At 36.8% G+C, this 20,910-nt stretch overlaps 1 pseudogene; it reads right to left on the bottom strand.

Annotated features, from left to right (window-relative positions):
- Positions 1-4,015: 4,015 nt before the first annotated feature.
- LOC143569899 (uncharacterized) overlaps positions 4,016-20,910 on the bottom strand; it is a 97,426-nt pseudogene continuing 80,531 nt past the window's right edge.

Genomic DNA, 20,910 nt, shown 5'->3' with positions numbered 1-20,910 from the left:
TGTGACATGATTCCAGCCGCGGTTCTCACAGTCGTAATCATCAGATCATCATCAAATCCATAAATATCTTCATTGCCATTTTTCATCGTCAACCCCCACCCCCAACCCAACATTATCACATAACCCACCCACCATTTGTTTTAGCAGAAGAATGACCATATTGATAACCTTTATACTGGCGGCTCCATCGTTGACTCTTACTCGAGCAAGATCCATACACTGATAAAGCTAATCAGCCTCATTTTTCCGACGATATTATGATGAAATTGAAAACAATAACAAGAAACTATAAACCTAAATGTATGAAATCGATAATAGGAATGGAATGGTGATCGAATAGAAACAAGGATCACGATCAAGGTGTAGATGAATCATGGTGATGTTGTTGTAGCTTCGCCGGAAATAGGAGAGAAAGAATAGAGAACGGCTTGAAAAAAAATTGTAAAGAAAGAATAGGGAACTTAACAAGAAGGAATCAGCAAATTATGGAAATCAGGAAAATACCAAGTGTGTCAATTTACAAAGTTAACCTTTTAATTAAAAAGGAAATTTCTAATTGGTTGATAGGAGTTTTCATAGTTTTCACAAAAATAACAGGTTTTCATTTCAACCCTCCCATATATATCTATAATCTATCTACAATATATATAAACGAAAACATAAAAATCCTACGCGTCGCGATGTGGTTGCTCCTCTTTTTTTGGAGTCACCAAATTTGCTTGATTTTTAAATGGAGGCTTCGCATGCATTTGACCTGAATTCACGGGTATGGGTCTTATCAAAGCCAGATATTTTCTTAAACGGATTATAACATCTCATAAGTTAAAAACTAATCTCACCAAATATTTGATATAAAAATCCTATAAAGTAGGAATATACTAAAAATTAATATATGATTTATTTAAAAAAAGATATATATAATTTATAACTAAAAAATCGATTTTGTATTAAAAAAATAAACGGCTTGGGTCTTATTGACGTGAGGTCGAAGACTCACTCAAAAACAAACCGAATATAACTAGATAGATAGCGGTAAGCGGGTATCGAACACAGGGAGTTTGTGGAAAATGCGTTATTAAGTAGCATAGTAATTACTCTATATGAAACAAAATGCAAAAGAAAATTCAAAGATTTGGTTTTTTGATTTGTATAACGAAAAGACTAAAGCAAATAAATGAGTTTTAATCAATATGAGAAAATATGCCTTCCCTCGGTTTCAGGTTTCTATGAATGCCAAAGTTAATGTTTAAACTGAGATGAACAATAAATAAAGTTCATGCTTATGTAAACGATTGCGATAACTGAGGATCAAGTACTTGGATTATACAACGCAAGGTAATCACTCAAAAACCAATTAGTTTATCCAACCCTAAAGCCCTCCCGATTAATCTCGATTACTTAAAGTACCATGAACTGATGGTTTAGAACACAAAATCGAAAAATTAAAAATCTATCAACCAATACACAAACACCATATTAACGAATTCAATAAGATTAAATATTAACTCAGAAATTGTCTAAACATTCAACCAAACAAACATAGTAAACCTTACAATCCGAGGGAAAACACAAGGGAATTTAGCCACACATGTTTCGGTTTGTCATCCCTTCAATTATAATTGTCATACGAATTAAAAACAAATATCTAATGATTACCGCACTCAAAATTGATCAATGATCTCCAAAAATCTCCCTTGGGCCGTCACTAGATGGAAATATGTGATAATCTCAGAGACCGTCCAAAATACAAGTAAATATGGCAGTTACGAAGTGCAGCGACGCGCCCACCGTAAGCTACGGTGGCCACCGTAGCTTACGGTGGACTCCAAAACGCTGACGGTGGTTGTTAACTGCCTTACGGCAGTCTTTTTACTCCAGCGCCCACCGTAGCTTACTGTGGCTTCAATTTTTTTCTATTTTTGTTTTTGCCATAACTTCCTCGTTCTAAGTCCGTTTTCTTTACCGTTTCCGCCCAGGTTCTCGTAATTCTATCTTCTCATACCTGCCATTTTATGAGTCAAGGTAGTTATTTAATTCAACAAGATAAACCGATTAAACGTATGAATATTAACGAACTTAAACCACTTAAGGGTTGTGCCATGGACCACCCATCACATTCCCACACTTACTCGTTGCTTTCCCTCAAGAATACCTCAAACAACAATTTTTTTTATTTTTTTCAACTTGTAGCCACCAATCTTACCACAATTTCGGTTCGGTTAAGGTCCCAAGTCATACCATATTACCTTATTTTTATCGGTTTCACTGGTTCACTTGACGTTCCATTTAAACCAAAGATTGCTAACCAAACCTAACATGCTTTCGGTTTTTACCTATACATAACACACATCTACACGTTAACCTTTCCTTGGTGATCATACATACATTTTCACATTTAATCAATTCTCCTCGCATACGCTTGTACAATCATCAAATCTCCACCTATGTATATGCCTTGACATGAATGCAAATCAAGAGGGCTTAAAACGGGTTATAATGGGGCCAAGTGTAAGGGTATGGAAGGGAATATTGAAAATATCTCAAGCGATCCGATCCGACTTATTACAAACAAATCAAATAAACAATGAAATAAACAACTATATACATCACTAACATCATCATTTTTTTTCATCATTTTTTTAACTTATATAATACTTGAACATTGCATAATTAAACTTTGCAACTCTAATACAATTTTTTTTGTAAGCATGATAAAAATAATGCATAACATATCTAATTGATAAATACCAAAACAATTACATAGAAACCTATTAAGTCGGATCGTTTCGCAATATAACACCGTGGTTGATTAAATAAGAATAGGCCCGGTAAGGTTTTCTAAAGGAACCAACCCCCCGCCCCTCTCATATCCACGATCATATATGTAATGTATGAGGCCCAACCCCCCAAAACCTACACTCTCGCTCATCCAGACGAGGCTTAACCGAAGTGCCTCTATCACTTTTGCACTCATGCCACGCTAAGATCTCGAAATGCACTAATTGTACAAGTTCTATCGGAGAATATCAACCATTTCACCAATCCTTGCTTTCTCAATTTTCAAGTGTAAACGAACATGTTATGCAAGTTAATACACCGAAATCATGCTAACCTTGGTTAGAAAACTACATAATCTCCTTTTAAAAAAAACAACTAGGCACATGTTATTTAGGGAATTGTGACCATGAAAAGGGACCAAAACTTCACCCCGCCATCTTACCACTTTCCGGTTTCTTTTAACACATTTTTTTAATTTTTCTATTTTTTTTTCAAAACAAACGAAATTTTCCTTATCCCCACACTTGGAATACATTGTCCCCAATGTACGGTTTTGAGAGAAAATTAAAATGTAACAAACTACTTCAAAAACACAACCTTCAATTCAACACAACCCTTAATAATGAATCAAATGTACTTGTCCACCACCCATCCACCCTAAAACAAATAAAATCACAAAAGATAACAACTTATACAATAATATACCATAATGTTGTTCACCAGGTAACACGAGATTCCATCAGAAGTAGGGCGGTCAGGCCGGCCCGAAGATGGACGTCGTCACATCCGAGAACTCACTGAATCCAAATGCGCCTTGATCATCACCACCTTGCTCACCTCGTTGTCGCGAAGCGCCATGACTAGAGCCTTGATTTGGGTCCACCCACATGGAATGATGCAATGGTGGTGTCAAGTATAACACACTACTATCATACGGTGGCAAAGTGGTGTAGTCCACAAATGGCAGGTCAGCCACAACCGGCTGTCCCGCATTCCACGCGTCATGTATCCGTCGCTGACGATCATCAAGGTATCGGTTGTTCATGTCATTCTCAAAGGCATATGCATGGGTTCGATTCCACTGCTCTTGTTAATCATAATTTTGCTTTAATGCCCTTTCCATACTCGCCCCCGTGAAAGTTTGTTGATCAAAAATGGTTTGGGAAGATTCGGACCAATTCCCAAACGTAGGCGGTCTTTGTCTTTCTACCACCTCTTGCATCGTTCCTTGATAAGCCTAATTCGAATCATATTGCCTTTGTGCATAGTCAAATGCACTTCCCACATAACCCGACTGCATCCCCGGTTGCCTTCCATCCCAACTCGGTCCTGCTTGATCCGTTTCCATGTGAGCTACATTTGGATCATCTTGATACGCCTCATCACCACTTACCTCATCTTCACTTTCTGGGTCATCCGTTTCACCCGCATTCAATGGTCTTGCATCTTCCTTTAATATTCTCCATCTCCTCCCATCAATTTTCAATTTATGGTACCGTTCGGATTGTGAGTATACCCACCCGGACCCCAAATGTGTAATGTAGAAAGGTTTGAACCTCTTGTAAGAACCTTTATCACCTACACCAATAGCCCCATATTTCTTTAAAAATGCCGCGATCAATCGACAGTGAGGTATGATTTTTCTATCCACACTGTTTTGGCTTATCCATATATTACTCATTACCAAGAAACGGTATCAAACGACATTTTCACTTGAACCCTATTCACAGTACCGATTAACCTGTCCTTTGATGGATGGTTACTGTAACTCGTCGTAAGGTAGCCATCCATTCTTGTATCTCTACATCAAATAAGTTAGTTGATTCGTTGTCCCAACACTTTAAGGCTGCTCTCCAACCCAATGCTCTGAGTTTATCGGTAACCCCAAATGGACCAAAATCCTCTTCTCTAACTTCTTTTTCGCAAATAAACGCATCAGTTCGCTGCCTCAACGAGTTCATTTGCTCATGAAATAGTGTTGCTTGCCATTCCTGAGGCTGATCTGCCAAAGACCCTGACTTCCAAATTGGCGTTTCACTTATTTGATCTTTTTCCTCTTCGTCCATATCTGCTTGAAGAACTAATCTTCTTCTTTTTGGTTGATTAGCAGGTTTGCTTGAGGACCCAACCGGTTCATTCCCTTTTCGACCCATTCTGAACACACAAACAACAACAAAAGAGCAAGTTATTCACTTTTCAACCTTAAACATCCACACACTTGCTTAACATTATGATTGAAGATGCTACTTAGACATATTATTCAATTTTTCAAACAATTTTAAAAATTTAAACATTATATCCACTATACAACCAACAATATGCCCATTATGTTCCAATTCAAGCTAATCATCTTCAACCATAACCCATTAAAACTCATTATTCATATTTTTCAACAATTCAAGCAAGTGTGGATCTATAAACAATTATGAACAACTTACAATTCCATTGCAATACTCCATCAAGAATGAAAATAAATTACATACCTTGGTGTTGTAGAAGATGAAGATGAACAAAGATTCAAAATACACCAAAACCCTCAAATTTTTGGACCTAATTGTCCAAAATCGACCAGCAAAACGAGAGATTATCTCAAATACAATGGTATAATTGAAACCCTTGTGAAATTCTAGCCAATTTAGACCAAAAAATCGATCGATTTGGTTAAAAAGTGAGAAAGTTATGATGGTATGAAGTGAGAGTTAGGGTTTGAGGGTTTTGAGAGAATGAAAAAGATGTTGGTGGAATGAGTGGTGAAAGAGATAGAATATCATGTGTGGTGTAAGTTAATTGTGAAAGTAAAATATTTTATTTATTTATTTATTTATTTATTATTTTTTTTAATAAAACCGATACCCAGCTGCGCAGGTCCCACCGTAAGCTACGGTGGGTACCGTAGCTTACGGTAAACCTCAGGTTAAAATCCCACCGCACAACAGTTCCCGGCCAGCGTGTGTTATTTAAATCCCACCGTAGCTTACGGTGGGTACCATAAGTTACGGTGGCACCTGTAGGTTTTCAATTTTTTTATCATTATAAAAACGCAAACAAAAACTTACAAAAACCAAAAATTACACAAATTACCCTACCCCCTTTGAAAAATCCGAGTTGTCCCCAACACGGTAAAGAAATTTGTTAAAATTTCCCGCACTTGAGTCAAACTTACTTAAAGACGAGAACGGTAATTTTTTTTAAACCAAATTTAATAAAAACTAAGTTAACCTAAACTAAAATATACAACATACCTTGGCCTCTTAATTTGATTCCTTATCCGGTGAGCTTAACAAATAACTCACCTTATCCACATCAAGGACAATGATGTCTTTTCCTACCAAGTAGGGTTTAAGTCTTTGACCGTTCACCATTTCGTTTGGTCTTGAACATCTTCTACCTCCACATCACCAAAATGACCCACTCTTTTGATGATATATGGACCCATCTACTTGCTCTTTAACTTACCCGAAAACAAATTCAACCTTGAATTGTACAACCACACCTTTTGGCCCACTTCAAAGGTCATTTTTCTCAATTTTGCATCATGGACCTTTTTTAGATTGTCTTTGTATGTGGAAGCACATTCATACGCTTCATCCCGGATTTTCTCAATCTCATTCAATTTCAACTTTCTCAATTCACCCGCTTCCTTATAATCTGCATTCACATTCTTGATCGCCCAAAATGCCCTATGTGCCAACTCCATTGGTAAATGACACCCTTTACCATAAACTAACCGATAAGGAGTTGTGCCAATAGGAGTTTTGTAGGCGGTCCGATATGCCCACAATGCATCATTTATCTTAGAAGACCAATCCTTTCTATCGAACTGCACCGTCTTCATCAAATATTCTTTAATTTGGTAATTGGACACTTCAACTTGTCCACTTGTTTGTGGATGATAAGGTGTAGCAATTCGGTGATTCACATTGTATCTTTTTAAAAGTTTCCCAAATTTGAAATTCTTGAAATGTGACCCACCATCACTAATAATAACCCGCGGGATACCAAACCGAGCAAAGATGTTTGATTGAACGAATTTGCAAACTACCGAATGGTCATTGGTTCTTGTTGCTACCGCTTCTACCCACTTGGACACATAATCGACCGCAACCAGGATATATAAAAATCCATTTGAATTTGGAAACGGGCCCATAAAGTCAATTCCCCATACATCAAAAATCTCTAACACCAAAATCGGTTGTAATGGCATTTCATCCCGTTTCGAGATACTACCCAACTTTTGGCAATTCAAACAATGTCGGGCATACTCACTTGCATCTTTAAAAATGGTTGGCCAATAAACCCCACATTGAAGCACCCGGTAGCCCGTCTTTTGACCACTAAAATGACCCCCACACGCCGATGCATGTGCATGAGTCAAAACTTCCAACACCTCGGACTCGGAAATGCATCTCCGTATTACTTTATCTGAACCAATCTTGAACAAATCCGGTTCATCCCAAATATATTGTTTCACTTGAGCCATGAACCATAGCCTTCTTTTCTTCACCCAATGACTTGGCATTTCTCCCGTGGCTAAATAATTCACAAAATGTGCATACCACGGTGTGGTCGATATGGTTAACAGTTGTTCATTAGGAAACCGTTCATTTATCTTTATTGAATTGTCAATACATTCAAGTGAAATCCAAGACAAGTGATCCGCCACTACATTCTCACAACCTTTCTTGTCCCGGATTTCAAGATCGAATTCTTGCAACAATAACACCCATCGAATCAAACGCGGTTTCCCATCTTCCTTTTCCATCAGATACCGGACCGCACTATGATCCGAGTACACCATAACTTTACTTCCCAAAATATAAAACCTAAATTTATCCAAGGCGTACACTACTGCAAGTAACTCTTTTTCGGTAGTGGTGTAATTTAATTGCGCCTCGGATAAAGCTTTGCTTGCATAGTATATTACCACCGGATTTTTCTCCACTCGTTGACCCAATACCGCTCCAACCGTGTTATCGCTAGCATCACACATGATTTCAAACGGGCTTGACCAATCCGGTGATTGCAGAATGGGTGCTTGTACCAACTTCTCCTTCAACCTGTCAAAAGCTTGCATACATTCATCAATAAACTCAAATGGGACATCCTTCAATAAGAGATTACATAAAGGTTTTGAAATTGCACTAAAACCTTTAATGAATCTCCTATAAAATCCGGCATGTCCCAAAAACGATCTCACCCCTTTAACATTTTTCGGGGGTGGTAAATATGAAATTACTTTTATTTTAGCTTGGTCAACTTCCATTCCCCTACTTCAAACCACATGACCCAACACAATGCCCTCTTGCACCATGAAGTGACTTTTTTCCCAACTCAACACAAAGTTTGTTTCAACACATCGTTTTAAAACTTTTTCTAAATCAACGAGACATGACTCGAATGTTGAGCCAAAAATAGAAAAATCGTCCATGAAAACTTCAAGTGATTCCCCGACCATGTCAGAAAGATGCTCATCATGCATCTTTGAAAGGTGGCCGGGGCATTACACAGTCCAAATGGCATTCGCCTAAAGGCAAAAGTACCATATGGACACGTGAATGTGGTCTTATGTTGGTCATCAGGATGAATTGCAATTTGATTGTAACCCGAATATCCATCCAAAAAACAATAATATTTTTGACCTGAAAGTTTTTCAACTATTTGATCAATGAATGGTAACGGAAAATGGTCTTTTGAGGTTGCATTATTTAATTTTCTATAATCGATGCACACTCGCCACCCGGTTACCGGTCGGGTGGCGATTTGTTCACCATTATCACCTTTTATTACCTGGATGCCGGCTTTCTTGGGCACTACCTATGTCGGGCTCACCCATGCACTGTCTGAAATAGGATAAATGATCCCCACATCCAACCATTTGATAACCTCCTTTTTCACCACTTCTCGCAAATTCGGGTTCAACCGCCTTTGAGTCTCCCTTGTGGGTTTAGTGTAACGATTCCGACGAAACCAGGTATACCCTAACCGGTAGACGATAGTTACGTCATATGTAATGTCGGGTACAAGAGTTACCATGGAAATTATACGAGAATACAAGGTTCATTGTATTGATTGTACGTGAATATATAATTCACCGTATTGAATATGCGATCAAACGATCGATAGTTATTGAAACCCGAATGAATCGAGGGTTCAATTATAGACGAGATATATGATATTTAGTGATGTTACGAAGTATTAAAGCTTCGGGATAAGTGGATTAAAGCACAGAAAAAGGATTTCGATTTAATAGTACGTCGGTACGTTAAACGAAACCTTTAATACCAAACCGAGCATGAGACGATCGATCAAGCCGAAAAAGATGCGTAATAACTAATAATATGACGTTTTAAGTTAATAAATGTCATGGTTTAAGTTTTTAAATCGGTTTTATATAAATTTCAATTTTTAGACCAAAAACGACCGTCTTAGCCTCGTTTTAAGCCGAATTAAACATTTAACCGAGAAACGAACTGAACCAGATTATCCAAAACATTATCCAGATTTCGGAAATCCAAGTTTGTGGCCAAGAATGAACTTGTGGGTCCCACCCCACCCCATTAACAATTCCGATCGGCCTCTTTGGCCTCCATTTTTCTTTTTTTTCTTTTTTCAATCAACAATCCACAAGCTTCATCAAATCCTCTCAACTCCTTGATCAAAAACCGAGACTTTTAACAAGAAAAACCAAGGTAAAGATCGAATTATATACGTTTTCATCTTCGTTTCTTGAGTTTGTTTGCAAGAAAATGAGGTTTCAAAGATGAAAACCGATTCTTGCATGATCAAGTGATGTATACGGGTTATACAAGGGATCTTGGTCCAAGAAAGGAGTTAAACGAATCAAAAACGAATTTTTACGGTTAAATCTTTGTTTTAGTATCATAACCGTAACCATGAAAGAAATGGCTAGATCGTGAGTGTAACTTGCTTGGTATTGTGGTATGTTGTTTCTAGGCTCGGTATTTAGTGGTAGATAAGGCGGAAAGATGAGTTTGTAGCTTGTAGTGGCGGAAAACGAAAGGTATATTCGGTTATGTTCGGTTTTGGGAAATTTGGACAAATTGTTGATGCTTTAGAGTTAGGTCATGAAATTTTAGAGAGGTGTTAAACACATGAAAAGATGAGTTCTGTGAATTTTTGGTAATTTTTGGATAAAGGATGAATATTTGGTGAATTTAATGCTCGGTTTTGGCCAAAAATGGTGAAAAATAGTTAAATATCATGAAAAATTCTGGGAAATTTCAGATAAGTTTTTCATATCATGTATAAGTCACACACAAAATTTGAGGTCCATTGGAGAAGTCTAAGTAGGCTTTTCGGTTAAACGAGTTCTAGGGATTTCTAGCTCGGTTTTGGAAAAAGGGCATGTAAAAGAAGGTTTTGGTTCTGGAAAAATTACAGGGGACTATGTGGATGGTAGGGGACATCCAGGAAAAATTTGGGATTTTTCTAAGGTCGTTTGGTATTTACGACATATTTAGTGTTTAAATGATGTTTAAAAATAGATAAATAAATTTTAAATATAAGAATTAATTCTGGAAATAATTTTATAAAATTCCCCACTATTAAAAAGTGATTTGTGCAAAATTTCAAGATCCGAGAGTAAACGGATAATTAATCGTGCTGATTATCAAACTTTTAAAGTTAAAACGCGTAAACCGGTGAAGTTCGCTTAAGCGAGCTGACTGGTGTATAAAAACCTTAAAATGGACTATTTTCATATAATTGAGTTAAACAAGTAAAAATGAATCATCCGAAAATAAGTCGGATGATTTGGGTATTTTTAACCGATTTTAACGGTTTCCGGTACGCCAAAGACGGAAACGAGTCCCGCGGCCAATCGGGACGTCTTAACCGAGCTATAATTTCACATTTTGAATTAAATTATCAGACAACCACTATTTTCGGGTCGTGTGTGACCAAACTCATTTTTGAAAACATAAAACGGATATTCGTGCTAGGCACGCAAAACGAGAAAACGACTAATATAAATTGTGACCATGGAACTCTAAACGACATCACAATCTTAGTCCGGAGAAGTATTTCTGGGTTAACATTGCCCCCGGAACAGGTACAGTACTGGGTTAACAGTGTCCCTAGATGTACCGATTGATATGGTTAAAGATTATATAACCAATAATTGTATAATAACGATCGTAGGGATCATATTACAGATTGGACGTGTTAATTGATAATGATTGTTGTTACCTGCTTGCATGTGCTAAGGTGAGTTTCACGAGCCCCTTTTTATTGAACTGTTTTAAATATTTTCCCGGGGAGGAAAGCATGTTTTTATCAAAGTGTTTAAGTACATGCCGATCGCATGGAAATGAATGTATTTATATAATGTTTATTGTACGGAAATCGTACAGTAAGGTATTAAGATAGTAATTGTCTGAGTTGCTAATATTGAAAGGTCCCGCAACAGTGTTCTGGGTTAACAGTTTCCCCAGAGGTTATTGAAAGTGTTCTGGGTTAACAGTGTCCCCAGAGGTTATTGGAAGTGTTCTGGGTTAACAGTGTCCCCAGAGGTTAGTGGAAGTGTTCTGGGTTAACAGTGTCCCTAGAGGTTATTGGAAGTGTTCTGGGTTAACAGTGTCCCCAGAGGTTATTAAAGGTGTTTATTTTTTTAACAGTGTCCCTAGATAATATTATATTATGATATGAATTTATCATGGTTTACTAAAATTGTGAAGCTCACCAACTATTCGTAGTTGACCCGTTTTCTCACATGCTTTTCAGGTACAACTAAGATAAAGTGATTGATTACGTGCTAAGTGCTTGATGTGTGTAAGGTTTGCGTGCTGGACGTTAGGATACATTATAACAGATAGAATTATGAACCGTATTGTATGATGTGTGTATCACCTAGACGGTAATGAAAGATGTGATAATGTAATTTTGAAGTATATTAATGCATTCGGTTTTCTTTATAAACAATGTGGTTGATATCAGAGGTGTCTGTCGCATCCCGTTTACGTTTCCGCTGCGGTCACGGGGTGTTACATTTAGTCTCCTCATCAGTAATTATTTTATGCGTAAAAATCGAAGGACTAATACCCTTTAAATCCGCAAGCGTCCATGCAATGGCAGCCTTATATGCTCCCAAAACTTTTACCAACGCCCTCTCTTGTTCTTCTTCCAAGTAGAAGCAATGATAATCGGAAGGGTTTCATTCTCCCCTAAAAATGCATACTTTAAGTGACTTGGGAGTTCCTTAAATTCAACCTTTGGTGTACACTCCAAAGACGGCTTTGTGTCCGAATTGATCTCCGTTGGCAAACTCTCAAATTGATGTGTCCATGGTGGCCTTCCCTATTGCATAGCTAAGACATCCTGTTTTTGTTCTTCCATCCTCAAAGCACACACGTGTACATGTTCAGAATCATCAAAATTACGAGCTTCTACACAATCTTCATCATATTCATGAGGAATACAATGGTTCACCAAATCTGCCATAAAACATTCTTCACCACTCAAAGAATTAGAAATGTTAGTAAAAACATTAAGGCGCATTTTACGATTACCAAACTCCATGTCAATGGTACCAAATCTGCAATCAATGATTGCATGAGCAGTGTTCAAAAATGGTCGACCCAATATAACATTTTGTTGTTGACTTGGGTCACCCGAAGAATAGTCTAACACCAAAAAGTCCACAGGATAGTAAAAATCCTCCACTTTCACAATCACATCCCGCACGATTCCACGGGGAAGTTTATGAGACAAATCCACCAATACAAATGTGGTCTCAACACGTTTTAAAGGACCAAAGTCATATTGATCATATAAACCCCCCGCGAGAATTCTTGCTCCGGCCCCAAGATCTAGTAACGCCCTAGACATTTGAAAATTGCCTACTTGAATATTAATTAAGGGCGTTCCTGGATCTTGAAGCTTAGGAGGAAGGTCTCATTTTAAAACCGCACTTACCCGCTTAGTTAAATCAACTCATTTAGGCACTTTTTGTTTCCTCTTTTGAGTGCATAATTCTTTTAAAAACTTAGTATACGCGAGCACTTGTTTTATTGCCTCAAGTAGAGGTAAATTCAGTTTTACCTGTTTAAACACTTCCCACGTCTCCTCTTTTTGAGGAACCCTTTTAACAATTATACTTTTCTTACCCGGGTCAAGCAAAGCCGAAGGAAACGGAACCACACTTGGTTCGATTTCCTTGTTTTTATCATTTAAATTTTGAAGGTTGACCCGGATATTGTAACTGTTTTTCAAAGTGACATATTTAGTGAGTTTATTAGTTTCAATTTCATTATCACTTTCATTACCCGTAATGTCCTCGACTTCCCCATCAACCAAACCCGGTGATAAATCCTTTTTGTATTCTTTACCACTTCTTGGCACACTAACATGATTTATAGGGACATTACGAGATGAATTATGGGACGGGTTTACCTTAGTGTCGCTTGGTAGTTGACCTTTATTGTTCTTCAATTCTGACACTTCCGTTGCGAGTTGACCCATTTGTGTGGTCAACGATTGGATGGCCTTATCTCTAACTTCATCCTTTTGCATTCTCACTTCATCAAGTTGATTTCTTCGTTGCATGTCTTGGTGCATAAACTTCAACATGTCCATAACTTCATTTCCACCTGATGAACTTTGACCCGTTGACCCACTTTGACCGCCACCTCCTTGACCTTGAAACCCTTGATTATTCCCACCATGAAAATTACCTTGGTTATTATATTGTTGGCGAGGAACATAATTTCCTTGATTTCCTTGAAAGTTCGGGTTGGATTGAGTAGCCGGATTTCCATAACAGAAATTCGGATGACTTCTCAACCCAGGGTGGTAGGTTTTGGAGTTCATGTTGTAATTCCTACCACCTCCCCCTTGAAGTGCATTCACCTCCTCCACCGGTGCTTGACCTACCGCACATACCTCCGAAGCATGACCCAACTCGTTACAGTTTGTACAAACATCAATTACTTGATTAGTGGTTTGTACGTTTCCTTCTTCCACGGCTTGCACTTGCGGTCTACCAATCGCCGGTCTTACTCTTCGTCCGGTTTGGGCTTTTCTCTTTGAAGTAACCGCCATTTGTTCCAGATATGCCCAATCATCTTGTGCATAGTTAGTTCCAAATGAACCATTTGTAATCGACATTAAATTTTGTTCATCTTCTACACTCAACCCTTCATGAAACGCATTCAACTACTCCTAAAGAGCAATACCATGATGAGGACAATTCTTAATCATCATATTAAACCGCTCAAACGCTACATGAAACATTTCGCCTGATTGTTGTTGGAAAGATCTTAGACTTCTTCTTGCATCGTTAGTCTTTTGAGCCGTGTAAAATTCTTCCAAAAATCGTTGTTGCATATCAGCCCAAGTGTAAATTGATGTGGAAGGCAATGTGTAGAACCATCTCTTTTCTTTATCTTCCAACGAAAATTGAAAAAGAACCAATTTCACCTCATCCGCCGAAAAACCTTGACCCCAAATTATGTTGCACATAGAATCATATGCCTCCAAATGAAAATACAGTTCCTCCGTTGCTAACCCCTTACGCTTTGGTATACTTTGGAGTGCATTGGTCCTCACTTCAAATGTCCTCCCTTGTTGATTGTGAGGAATAACCACAGGAGACAGATTATTGGTAATTATCGGTCGGAAATGGGCTTCAATCCCCCTCACCATTTCTCTTGCATGCCTTCTTGGTACCCCCATTGGTACTCTTGGTTGACCCATTTGCCTATAAACGGGCCTTGACTGCGCAAATTGTTGTTGAAACTGTGGTTGGGGCATTTGTTGTTGAAATTGTTGACCTTGAGGTTGCCCTTGTGGTTGTTGAACAATCGGTGGCGGTTAAACTTGTTGATGAACAACAACCGGTGGTTGTTGTTGAGCTTGTTGTTGAATCGGTGGTGGTTGAACGCTTTGTTGGAGAAACAGCGGTGGTTGTTGGCGATTAAGCTCTTGCAACGGTTTCGCTTGTTGCCATTGACCATAACTGAAATTTCTCGGATTTACCCTTTGCTTCCATCACCTCCTGTGTAGTAACCTTCCACTTCATACCCTTCAAATTCATTGTCAAACCCATACCCGTAACCGTCACCTTGCGATCTTGAATGTTGAATGAAAGGCGGGGGTTGATATTGGTAACTTGATGGTGGTGGTTGAAATGTTGGTTATTGGTTTTGTTGAGATAATGATGATGCACCAAAGGTAGGAAAAAGGTTGGAAATATATGGCAATGTAGATGATGTTGAGTAGGTGTACTGAGCAGGGATAGGTTCGGTTATATGAGTTGGTCTCAATTCACTTGATGCAGTGAGTATGGTAGTAGTGATTGGTGGAGGTGTGGTTGGAATTGTTTGACCCGAAGTGGGAGCTGGTGAATCCATGGTGCTGTCTAATGTAGTTGGAGAACCAAGAAGCTTGTTCTCCTTGAGTAAGACTCTATTTCTTCGAAGAATTCTGTCAATCTCGAAATCAATTACTAGTGGTGATGACCTGTTAGATCTTCTAGTATGCATACACTTGTAGGTACCTGCACACTAACACAACCAGCGTAAACCCGAAAATAACAAACAAAAACTACTAAAGTTAACACACGTTGCACACTACTCCCCAGCAACGGCGCCAAAATTTGACGTGAGGTCGAAGACTCACTCAAACATAAACCGAATACAACTAGATAGATAGCGGTAGGCGGGTATCGAACACAGGGAGTTTGTGGAAAATGCGTTATTAAGTAGCATAGTAATTACTCTATATTAAACTAAATGCAAAAGTAAATTCAAAGATTTGGTTATTTGATTTGTATAACGAAAAGACTAAAGCAAATAAACGAGTTTTAATCAATATGAGAAAATATGCCTTCCCTCGGTTTCAGGTTTCTATGAATGCCAAAGTTAATGTTTAAACTGAGATGAACAATAAATAAAGTTCATGCTTATGTAAACGATTGCGAGAACTGAGGATCAAGTACTTGGATTATACAACGCAAGGTAATCACTCAAAAGCCAATTAGTTTATCCAACCCTAAATCCCTCCCGATTAATCTCGATTACTTAAAGCACCAAGAACTGACGGTTTAGAACACAAAAATCGATAAACATACACAAACACCATATTAACGAAATCAATAAGATCAAATATTAACTCAGAAATTATCTAAACATTCAACCAAACAAACATAGTAAACCTTACAATCCGAGGAAAACAAAAGGGAATTTAGCCACACATGTTTCGGTTTGTCATCCCTTCAATTATAATTGTCATACGAATTAAAAACAAATATCTAATGATTACCACACTCACAATTGACCAATGATCTCCAAAAATCGCCCTTGGGCCGTCTCTAGATGAAAATATGTGATAATCTCAAAAGCCGTCCAAAATACAAGTAAATATGGCAGTTACGAAGTGCAGCGACATGTCCACCGTAAGCTACACCGTAGCTTACGGTGGACTCCAAAAAGCTGATGGTGCTTGTTAACTGCCTTACGGCAGTCTTTTTACTCCAGCGCCCACCGTAGCTTACGGTGGCTTCAATTTTTTCCATTTTTGTTTTTGACATAACTTCCTCGTTCTAAGTCCGTTTTCTACACTATTTCCGCCTACGTTCTCGTATTTCCATCTTCTATCTTCTCATACCTGTCATTATACGAGTAAACGTAGTTATCTAATTCAACACGATAAACCGATTAAACGTATGAATATTAACGAACTTAAACCACTTAAGGGTTGTCCCATGGACCACCCGTCACTTTTCAAACTCATATATTTTTTATACCGGGTTTTAACATCTCATTTATTTGTGAAACAATTTACCATCAAACCATAAGTATATTATTACCTTTCATACAACAAAAAAAATAAAATTCAAAAATTAAATAAATATTAAAAACAAATAATATAAAGCAACCCCCGTAATACAGGGGATAAAAACTAGTGTATATATATATGTATGAATGTATGTATGTATGTATGTATGTATAGAAAAGGGTTAAAATAAAAATACATAGTTTTGTAGGAAGAGAAGGAATGACACAAACTTTAGAGTTAAGAAACTATGTAGGATAAATCCTTAATACTAGGAAACCATTTGCTACTTTAAAACTAACAATCTCAAACACTAGATCATAGGTTTCAACGGCCTAGATTTATTCTTACTCTTCCTAGAAAACTGTTTCTTATTATAATAACCCACCCACATATATATATATATATATATATATATATATATATATATATATATATATATATATATAATATATATATTGTGCATGTGTGTGTAAGTTCAAGAGAGAAATCAAGTTATTGCGAGAAGTGTGAGAAGTCAATCTAGCCAATCAGAAATTGTATTTTAGTTTTATTATTTATTTAATATTAAAGGTATATTAGTCTAATGATTTAGTGTTAGATTTGGAAACTCATACAAATTAATTAAGAGTTATAAATCAGGTATTTTTAATGGATCTTTTTATTCAAAATAATTCTTAATCGAAATGAATTCAAATTTCATATATACAACTAATCCAAATTCTAGTATACGATCATAACTGGATTTCATTTTTTGATTTTGATTTTAATAAGAAATAAACATATGTTTACTTACACATACAACTAACAAAAGAAATAATCCAGATTCTAGTATACGATCATAGTAACTACTACACATAAGAAATAAATTGTGTTTACCTGTTGGGACTTATATTTTAGACCGACGCATCGAATTAATCTTTGGGTGAAAAATATATTATTTTGGTCTCAACCAAAGGTGGATGGCTTGAAGACCAAGTCATGCTAGGCTAGTATAAATAGATGTTTTTATTCATTTGTCTAGTATGAGTGACTGTATTGTGTATGTGTGAGATTTAGGGTTTTATCCCTTTGAGAGAGTCTCTGCCTCCAGGATGAGCTCTCCTGGTGGCGGCTGAGATATTTCTTAATTAATTGTATGTATGAGTGTTTCATCTTAATGAGAATCATTCGGCTAATATTTCATACTACCGTTTCTATCTTGTTTGTGTTTTGATTACAATTGTTCATCCTACTTTATTGTTGATTGTTAATCAAATCAGGCTCTCTCCCAATACACCTCATCCGTCCAACTAACATCATTCAAGAGTGAATACAAGTTATATTCGATCCTAACCCTAGATCCGAGCTCCACACTGTTGATTGGTATTGACTATTATTCACGCTTCCGCACCGGGGCTCGGTTATCACATTACCCCACATACAACGAACAAAAAATATATTTTATCTATGAATTCAATTATATGCCTACATTTCCTACACAAATCGTATAATATATAAAACTTTCTGTGATAATACCATCATAATGATTAAAATCTCTTTGTTGTAGTCCTACACTAAAAGCACAAAACATATGGTGAAAATGAAGGTGTGTTGGTGAAAAACACAAACAAATGGTGAAAATGAAAGTTATGTGTCGATGAAAAACACAAATAATGATGAACTAACAATTTTTGTACACAAATCTGAGTTATGTGTAAGTTAATATTAGTTATTTATCGGTGAAATGAAAGGAACTATCAATACATGTAGGCAATTCGTAAACCTACACAAAACTAACAACCTGTGTAGGCAATATGTGTACTACCTACACAGTACGTGTATAAACCTACACATAATAAAACAAACTATGAATCTGTGTAGGCTATACATGAATCTAGTATTTGACGAATTATGAATGAAGATAGATATTTAACTAAAATAATTTTTAATTCACAATACTTTTAATTAAAAAAATGGATTAATAAAAAAATGTGATTAATAACTTTTTAGTTAATTAATATGTAATAAATACCAATTAATGTCATTAGTTACCAATCTTGACAATGAAATCATGATCATACTACCCTTTTCATTAAAAACATGGTCAACTAATTTTCAATTAATTACAAGTTTTTCATTTTTATTTTGAACCATTGATTACACTTAATTAATGGTTAAGATTCATTTATCGCATTAATATCATTTCTTTCCTGAACCATCCCCTATATATATATATATATATATATATATATATATATATATGTATATATACTAGTAGGTACCCGCGCGATGCGGCGGCAACATTAACAACACAGTTTTCTACGGTACTTATATAAACGCTTGATACTTGCGTTTGGTTTTCTATTGTCATATAAATGATATTATTTGATAATTCACAAAAAGATAGTGTAAATTAACACAAACTTTATAAATCTTTATATTTCATAGCTAAACATAAAAAAAATATATTCTACAAAGAACTTAAAATCAGCTACTTCACAAACCAAGCCAGATCCTCTTTCGTATCCCTTAGGAGTACCATTTAATTTTGACATAATTGAAATGCATCAAAAATATCACCAATTGCTTGACTTCAACCACAAAACGAATCATGAACATCATTATTAACCTCTTGTAGCGTAGAATCGTTTTTAGGGTGTACAGTCTGAAAGATAAGAGAAATTTGTCAGATATATGATCAGATTATGTGTACCATTGATGATTCTCGAATATTATTACGTGGCGCTTTCACCTTTGCGGCCTTTCAAGTTTCACCATTTTCATTGTCATGTAATTTCGGGAACGAAAGACTGACGAAGTGAACCCTAGAATCAAAGGGAAAACAAGTAACTTACTTTTGTTGGCAACCACTGGGACATCTATGTTCAACTTTTATGCGATCGGACCCTAGTTATAAAATCTAGCCAAAAAAACAATGCAAGACGAGAGTAAGAAGCTCAATTCTGATTCATATGAACACCTATATGTTAGGCCCCGTTACCGGTACCTGACATTTGGACGTTGGATTTACTCATTAACATAGTTCTAATCATCAGAGTTAATAAAAACATTCGTGGAATAATAAAACTTTCATAAAATATTACTTTAATCCATATCTTGTTTTAAAGAAAACATCTTGTCTTTCAAAATAAACAACCGTTAAACATAAAACGTCTTAAGTCTTCGGATGCCAGTCTCTTATTCGTCCACCATGTTCCCGCTCAAGCTAGCTGCCTCATCCTACTCACCTGCGTGCATACTAAAAGTCAGCTACGCTGAGTGAGTTCTAGTTAATCAGGCGACATATAGTAAATACACATATCGTACATACATGCATATCCGCAGACACATATCCATACTAAACCAGTTACCTTTCTATCATTCATACTTACATACTATCACTTACCTTAGTCCACCGAGAGTATGTTCATACTCTGCCGTCTATACCTATACTCAAGGTCGTGAACACAAAAAAGGTCCGCAGTCCTTACCTATGTTCACCATTTATGGTACGTGCAAGGTCCGCAGTCCTTCCCTATACCATCCTACATCCACAACACGTACAAGGTCCACTGTCCTTCCCTATGTTGCAAACTAGTTTATAGCACGTACGAGTTCCACAGTCCTCCCCTATGCTACCACATTACAATTACAGCACGTATAAGGTCCGCAATCGTTTCCTATGCTGGCTCCTATATGAAGTACGTATAAGGTCCACAGTCCTTAACTACGTTCTCATCTATCATCTATAACATGTATAAGGCACACATTCCTTAACTACTCCATTACATGCTAAGTCTATGTCCAACGGAAGTTAGAGAGATTTGTCATCCTAATTACTATGTCAGACGTAGAACTCATTTGACATTCCTATACCTGCATACACTTACTTTGCATATACATTAATTACATCGGAACATAAGAACACACTAAGAGTTCTTCACATCATTCATTTAACAATCATACTCCTTGCCGATACGTGCAATATCCGGAGATCGTTCACGCCCTGAAAAGCATTCGTTCATAACGTTCACACATCATCCTTACATTACCAATAACATTCAGATCTTTAATTATAACCTAACAGTACGCGCAATATCCGAAGATCGTCACACGTACCGACAAGCAATCATTCTTACCTTTCACATATATCACATATGGCATACACTTATAACTTAGGATAAGTGTATTAACAATTCACATCGAGTATGCACACAGCCCCAAAAATATAACAAGGAAGTGGGGCTAGAAACTCACCTGGATCCTGTTTCTTTCTCCGTTAATTGTGATTCTATTCTATAGCTGAGCTCTGATAACTGTATATCGGTTACACGTATTAATACTCGTTCTATTGGTATT

Source organism: Bidens hawaiensis, unplaced genomic scaffold (assembly GCF_021521415.1).
Source record: "Bidens hawaiensis isolate Kalapana, Puna unplaced genomic scaffold, B.hawaiensis_p1.1 tig00024798_1, whole genome shotgun sequence".
Lineage (NCBI taxonomy): Eukaryota > Viridiplantae > Streptophyta > Magnoliopsida > Asterales > Asteraceae > Bidens > Bidens hawaiensis.
The sequence above is the reverse complement of the archived record's forward strand: the minus strand, read 5'-3'. Positions and strand labels throughout refer to the sequence as shown.